Source organism: Pomacea canaliculata, linkage group LG6 (assembly GCF_003073045.1).
Source record: "Pomacea canaliculata isolate SZHN2017 linkage group LG6, ASM307304v1, whole genome shotgun sequence".
NCBI lineage: Eukaryota > Metazoa > Mollusca > Gastropoda > Architaenioglossa > Ampullariidae > Pomacea > Pomacea canaliculata.
In genome coordinates, this window is record NC_037595.1 from 8,738,679 (window position 1) to 8,746,703 (window position 8,025).

Here is an 8,025-nt window from a genome sequence, read left to right on the forward strand (position 1 = left end):
TGTGTGCGCGGACGTGTATAGGTGGACTGCTGTCTGTCTACCGAGACCAACACTTAGCCTCTTGCGAAGTTCTCCGCTGTCGGTCTCGGCGAGCCTAAACAATTAATGTGACTAAACCGGAAGCTTTGTACACACCAGCCTCGTTTTAGTAGTTAAGCTGAAATGTGACTTTTACCGGAAACTTCGTATACACCAGCCTCGTTTTAGCAGTTAACTGGAAAAAAAATCGTCTGCCAGTAGTCCAGTAATACAAGTTCGTGGGGTATATATATATGTGTTCGTTAAATCCCGTGCAGCAGAGCCAGCCGCCATCCTCACCCACAAAATAAAGCCAGGTGTGCACCAGGGTATGTTTCAGACTGTAGTCGTTGAGTGACTATCCATGAGCATCTGTCTCATTACGTCTGTACGTGTATATGACATGTCCATCCATGCGTTGGTTCATGCGTCAACAAGTCTCCTTTATTCGTACGTCCGTCTGCCTGTACACTTGCACACGTGTCATTTCAGGTTACATTAAACAGGCAGGACCAGGAGGGACCAGGAGGGATCAGGAGGGACCAGGAGGGAGACGGGGCAGGCTGTTCGCTAAATCGACTGATCAGGCCGGAGGAAATTGTCTCCCATTCAGCGCCAGCAGGGAACACATATTCTACATTTCCAGGTTAGACTGCGAGGACAATCAGCAATTCACTGCTTTAAAAGTCGGCATCTAAGTGGGGTTTGGGGAGGCTTGTCCATTAGAAATAGACGGTTGGTATTTTTGTTTTTGTTTTCTCATTTGTGTGTGAGATAGAAAAAGGAGAAAGAGAGAGTGAAAGAGCGTGAGAGAGGTATGAGGGTGTACTTTCTCGACTTTGACCATCACCTTCCCCCTAACCTTGTTAGCAATCTTGGTTAATTTTTTAGGATCATGCTGTTTAGCTTGACAGGCACTTTCCTTTAAAATGGAGGAGTACATCGACCAGGGCACATCACTGTGGCTGTGCTCACCGCCTTATTCGTGTTTACCAAAATGAAAATAGACGACCCACCGAAGTTCCCACGGTACGGTTAATTTTACTCTTTTCCCCTCTTACTGGTTATCTATGACCATGGGCATCATGAGTCCTATTTATAGCTTTATAAATGACGAAAATTATCTTTAATCTTCAGTTTAATTGAAGAGCGGAAACTGGCAAAACAAATAACTTATATATAAACCCTGGATTACTTAATTGTTTGAGTGATTTATTTACTGATAATTTCGGGGTTGGTTAGTAGTTATTTCTTTACACTTTATGTGTATTTGTAGACAGATGCATAAACATCAAATGTTAGCTCGTTTACAACAAACAGTCACAGACAAACACTATCAATTGAAAGATCTTGCTAAAGCTGTTGAAGCTAGCTAGTCACGTTTGGGACAAAACGAAGGAGAAGAAAAGCTCTGTAAATGCCCCGAGTGGCCCGACTGAGCTCCTTAGTGTAAGAAGTCTCGGAGGCTTTGTGGTAATGGAGGGAATTTAATGGAGAAACCTATAAAGGATTTCCTACAAGGTTTCTCGCATCTGCCGTTCACAGTCCTTTCACTTGTTTCTGCTGGACCAGTCACCACTCTGTCCCAGTGCACCGGCTGAACCAGCCAGTCACCCTTCTTGGACAATTGTACCGGCTGAACCAGCCACTCACCCTGCTTGGACATTTGTACCGGTTGAACCAGCCAGTTGACATATGTGACGAGAAAATATAGCCGACCAAGCAAATAAAAAAAGATAAGAGAGAGAGATAGGGGGGACGAAAAAAAAATGAAAAAAAGGAGATGACAGGCTGCTTGGACTTCATGGTGGAAAATTTGCAGGGATGGGAATCCTCTGATGTGGCTGTGGCGTTCCCAGGTCAGAAGGCGTCAGATCTGATGTGCTTCACACGAAAGCCCAGGACTGGCTCACTGCATAGCAAGAAAACCAGGCGGCACATTCCCGACAGAGGTCTGCCCACCCTGCTGGCGCCGCTTAACTCGCCCATCCCTCGCTGTTGTAACCATCACACAAGTGGACGGTTGGATGGATGCCTCGGTTTCAGCAGCTATGATATCCCAAAAGGATAAAAACCCATTACTGAATAAAGTTTTCTTTTTGTGTGCTTTGCGGCAAAGGGTTAGATCATGCGTTCCACAAAGTGAAACACAAAATTGTGTGCAAGAAACAGAAAAGCCTCTTTTTATATAAATAAAATATACAAACCCCAATAAAAACTACATTGAAATTAGTTAATTTAACCTTGCAGAAAGTACCGCTACCAGAATTCGTCATTGGTCTTGCTTTTGGTGAGTGGAACTGTCGCAAGAAAAAAAATGTCCACAAAGATGGCAGCAGGAGCACAGACATTTCAGGGATCGAGATCATAGAAGACAGAGGTGAAAGGTTGCAGCCGCCATCAGCAGGCAGACGACGTCGTTGATGAGCTTCGCGAATTCCACGCCCCTCTCCAGATGTCAAGATGTGTGCAAGATGGCGGGCACGGCATCTCCGTACGAAGTGCGCATGGGCGGTGAACGGTCGTCTGCGTGACGTAGACACGGCGTGATGTCAAGTGCTGCTGCCAGTCAGCCCCACAGTGGGAGGAGGAGGAGGTAGAGACGCTGGCATGGCTGAGAACTTGTTTGTCAGAGAAAACAAGAAAAGAAAGAAATGAACCCCATACCACCCCACAAAACAAAGAAAGAAAAAAAAGAAGAAGAAAAAAAAAAGCCGCTGAGCCTGCCAAAGGCTGAAAAGAAATGTGTCACTCGACTCAAAGTCAATAAAGGATGGCTCTCCATTAGTTCTTTTTCGCAGACGTCAGTCTCTTATTTGAGCAGCGAAATGTCGTGCAGCCATATCGTGAAAAGCCCGGATGTTACAGAGCCGCCATCTTTCAGGCGCTCGTGTCTTTTGACGTCCTCGATGACAGCTATTTATTTCTCTTTTTTTCTCGGAGAAGACGCAGCCAACACGCAAAGAAATAAAATAAAATAAAAATAAAAAATAAAAATAAAAATAAAGCGAAATACAAAACAGTGGATTGGACAGTTTGGAAGTGTATAGTCTTGGAACACGGGACTAGATTTAGGGCGCATTGAAGCAAGCCATGGAGGTCTGAGAGGGAAGGAAAGTCTGAATCGATGAATAAGGGGGACAGAAAAGATTTCAGGGCTGGCGACTTACCGTCAGGTAGAGGGCCGGGCGTATATTGATATACACATAAACTCTTTAGACTTCATTGATGTCTCCTCCTTGTCGAGCAGGGCCCCGATCCTATCGACTTCAGGACGCCGAGGGTTAATGAAGGCCGAGCGCGAGGACCTCGGCCTCCCAGACTTCTTGTCACGCTAACCAGGACGTCTGGCATCGATAGATGGTCAGGTATTACAGCGGTAATGGCGACTTTGATGTTAGGGTGCTTGCAGTCAGCCGGGTGGATGGTGTGCGTGAGATGAGGAAGGAGGTCGGGGTGGAGGAGACAAGGTGGGGTATCAACTACTGACCACACACCACCCAGTAATTGCATTAACATCACAAGCCTGTACCTGAAGTTTATGGATTTGTTTTTCTTCGCAATGTGTTTTTACATCAGTATTTAGTATACTTTAGTATTGTTTCCTTTAAAGTGGTTACTGGTGAGCTCAACTCAGCCCTGAAAACACACAAACAAACAAACGTGTGCGAGAGGAGCGGAGGGATTTCGAGGCCTGTGATCAAAAAGGCGTTCGCGCTTTTCTAAAAACTACACCTGACATTCGACCTGGCGGAAGAAATTTAATCACGACTTGTCTTAAAAAAGGTGATAAATGTGTTTCTATTGAAGAGAGTTCAGGGCGATAAAGATTAGACATTTTTGAAAATGGACAGTGGTGTGGAAAGTTCTTACACACACACGCACACACTCACGCACTCACGCATTCACGCGCACCTATAGATCACTAAGGTAAACAAAAGAATGGAGATTCTCTCGTGGGCTTGTAAATGCATTAACGGGACACACAAAATTAAGAGGCTGAGAGAGAAAAAGGGAAAAAGGAGAAAGAGTCAAATAAAATTTCCTCTTAATTTCTTTTTCGAAATCATAATATCTTAATCTCCTTTCCTCACCATACTACTTGAAATAATCACATCTCACCATTCCATGTGATGTAATCCTGCATGGAAATAATAAAGTATAACAGATGGAACACGGGAGTGCAATAAAGAAGTTGGAGGACACGTGTGATTGATGACAGTGATCTCACACTGCACGTGGCTAATGTCCATCAACATTTACAGTTACAAAGCTTGGTCTCACACAAATGCACGACCTGGAGAGAGAGCGATGACCACTGGGTTCATAGGATGACCACTGGGTTCATAGGATGACCACTGGGTTCATTGAAGACTGAAGTCACTCAGCCACGGATCCAGGACGAGGATCCTGACAATGCACCGGGTCGCGATTTGAGGACAACGCTTCCGGTCTCTATCTCCAAGGTATCCTCACAACCTCCTCCTACCTCCAGCCTCTATCATTTTTATTTGGTTACTGCTTGGGAGTAAAGCAATCAAATTGAGGAAGGAGGGAGAGGAAGAGTATCTGGAAATCGTTGAGGGCTTATGGCCGAGTATCTGATCGATCAGCCTGTCCAAGACTTTATGAGTTTCTTAAAATATTCTTATTGGAGAAGAGTTATCTAGCTTAATGTCAGGCTAACCAAGGGGATTGGATTATGTCGGGAGGAGAAAACTTGGTATAGAAGTATTCAGTAAAGTCAACCACTGAAAGACGCTGGTACACAGGACAACACTTTGGTACAAATCATGGGTACACGAGTACTGTACTGGTTCATAGAATGAGTACACCAGTACTGAGATGGTACAAAACATTGGTGCACATGTAACACACTGGAATACCGTGCACCGGGAATTACCTTGAACCTTCTCTGCTTTCTGTTTGTCCGTCCGTCCATCCAATTATTTTGCACTTTCTAGATCACGTGACAAGAGACACTAGCATTCCCAGCAGTCGCAGACGGTGGAGCAGACAGGCTTTGCGAAATCGCGCAGGAAATTAAAACAACCCCTCAACACAAAGCAAAATCAAAGGAATCAGAACAACAAAAAAATGAATGAATTAATACATGAATCAATTAACAAACCAATTCGTCAAGAAAACAAACTAAAGAAAAACGAAACAAATAATTAAAAAAAATTATATAACACTAGGACTCTTTTTCAAACAAACAAACAAAAAAACAAACAAAAAAAAAAAAACAACAACAATTGTATGGTTTAAAAAAAATGTTGGTAATACGCTGAGCAGAAGGCAGCTGAAAAATCTTATTCAAGAACATGAAGTACAAGCCGGAAATGAAGGGCACCAGCATCCGTCGTCAACACATGTGGTCTCCCTTTCCCTCTCCCCTCGATACACAGATCTTCCCACTTCCCAATTCTTTCTTAATCATCTCATCACTCACTCCCTTATTATGCGTGTCCACATCCCCCATCCCATTCCCACTACAGTGGAAAAATCCCCACATATGGAAATATTTTACCGGAAAGAAAAAGGAACGGAAAATTACGTGAAGAGTTTGTGATATTGTATTTTTATGATTTGTCTTAAAGAATACAGTTGTATGTCACTGTGTGAAGAGTTGACAGCATTGTATCTATTTACTTAATGAATATAGTTATATCTCATTGGATGACGTGTTATCAATACTTAAAGTCCCATGCACTAACTGCCCACAAATACCCACAAATCCACACCGATGTTTGTAGTCAGATGAGATAAACACCGTTCATTGCAAAGCAAACGACAGAAATTCTTTATTTGGACAGCTGCTCCTGTCTGTCGTCCCGTTCCCTCCCTCTCTCGTGTCTCACCCACCCTGCTCAGTGCTCACCCACACCCCGAGCGTTCAAAGCAGACGACTGGAGGCGTTTACTTTGATTGCGTCTCGGCGTCTGGGAGCGGAATCTCTGACTGTGGCGTGACAGGTGTCACAGACACGTGACAAAAATTACTACGTGCCGCTCTCTCTACGGACCAATCCCTCTCCTCCCCCAACTTCTCCCAGTCCGCCATCTTGACAGGCAACAAGTTGTCGCCCCTGAAGCGCGTCGTGCTCTGAGGTCTGTGCACGGGGTAGGTGGGGTACTCGTAACACCCTCCAAAGTGGTGAAACGAATTACACTTAAAAAAACTTCTTTTATGTCCGTTATTAATGTCTCAAACATAAAATCGCAAGAGAAATATGCTCAAATCTCTATCCGGTCAAAAAAAAACCTGGGGTGACGTCACGCTTGGACATGCCAATGGTCTGCTCCTGGTAAACCTGGTTAAATACTGCGACTGTGCTTTTAGTGTAAAAGTTGGGCAGAAAACTCGAATATTGAAAACTCAAAGCAAGAATAAGTGTTTATACTTTCTAAACTGACCTGACATGGATGAGACAGCGGGTCGACTTGGTTTGTGTATACCGACTTCATAGCATCTTCTCCAATGGCTCGTACCTACTGTACAGGTGAATGCATTTCTTGTCCAGCAACACGACAATTTTGCCCGAAACATTTCAGTGTTTGTAGTATTATTCTCTCAAAATCCTGTCAAACAGTGATAAATATAAAATTAACCTTTTCATCCTTACGTGTCTCGTAAACAACTCAATGCCACGTGAGGGGGAAAAAAAAACAACCCCGAGGAAATTCAGACTGTTACTGAAGAAAAAAGATTCGTTGCATCGAATTATATATTTTCTTATCATATTATTCTTCCTTGGTAGAGCTAGAGATTAAAATCTTACTAGAAATCCGACACATTGCTAGGACCTCCGGCCATTTGCATGCGTGGACTGGCAATACAACGGTGACGTAGCACGTTATTCTCGCAGGGGAACGAGATGTTGTAGGACTATTTGATGACAGGTGCAAATCGCCAGCTTTGATAGATAATAATAAATGAACTGGATTATTTCAAGCGCTGAAATTTACAGAATTTAACTATATTGTCTCCACCTTCCTGAACGTCTGTGAAACGTGAATCACACGACTGAGTCTTTCAACTCCGTGGTGTAAACGAGAAGATAAATATTGAATATCTCGTATGATACCACATGACAGAATGATAGGGCGAGAGTCAAATACTCAGCTATATCAGTTAGATGAAGATGACGATGATGATGGTAATAATCATTATTATTATTATCTCTTGCTGACGCATATCTGCCGAACTGGATTTGCATGAAGAACAAATGTAGTAAAACTATTTTAGCTACTTCGTGACGTCACATTCATATAATTCATGCAAATATGGATAAATAATTACAACCGTTCTACATTTATTTCAATATTCCGTCTGCACGCTTCAAAGTAAAGAATGAAAAAGCAAGGAAACATCGCAAAACCCTTGGAACAGAAAATAGAAAGTTTAGTCTGGATTTTTTTCCTGTCTTCATGGTGATGTCCTATCATTCCGGTAATACAAAAAACTGTCTTTCTCTCTCTCCATCTCTCTTAAAACTAGAGCCTGAGACTGCACCGCTTGTTGTATGACAAGATACTATCTACAAGACGCTGACTGAGCGCCATGATTTAAGATGGCGGCCCTCTTGAGAGGATCTGAAAACCGTTGCGGAAGTCTGACGGTCAATCACTTAAATCGGTTTCACACGCTCCTCCTTCCCACTTCCCTTGTGTTTACGGGAGCGAGGCTGTTGTCGTGCTGTCGTGTAGTCTGTCGGCGGTCGGTAAATATATCAAAGAGTTAAGGAAGAAAGTTAATAGCCTGCAGGAGAGAGCGAAGGTCCAGGGTGAAAAAACTGTTCTGGACATTTATCGTAAGTTCTAGTTTGTTTGGGCTTTTTGTTTGTTTGGTTTTGTTTTTTGTTTTTTGTTTCTGTTGTTTGTTTTTTGTTTGTTTGTTTGTTTTGTTTTTTTGTTGTTTTGTTTTGTTTGCTTCAGATTTTATATTTGAAGAGTAGAGTCTTTCGCTTCTCTGATAAATAAAGAAAATGATAAATCGAGTTTTAAT

The 8,025-nt window shown here is 42.9% G+C and overlaps 1 long non-coding RNA gene across 1 annotated transcript; it reads left to right on the forward strand.

Annotated features, from left to right (window-relative positions):
• Positions 1-169: 169 nt before the first annotated feature.
• Positions 170-2,324, forward strand: LOC112565771. The gene is made up of 2 exons (XR_003099488.1): positions 170-664; positions 2,269-2,324. It is a non-coding gene; the product is annotated as an uncharacterized LOC112565771 (long non-coding RNA).
• Positions 2,325-8,025: the final 5,701 nt, after the last annotated feature.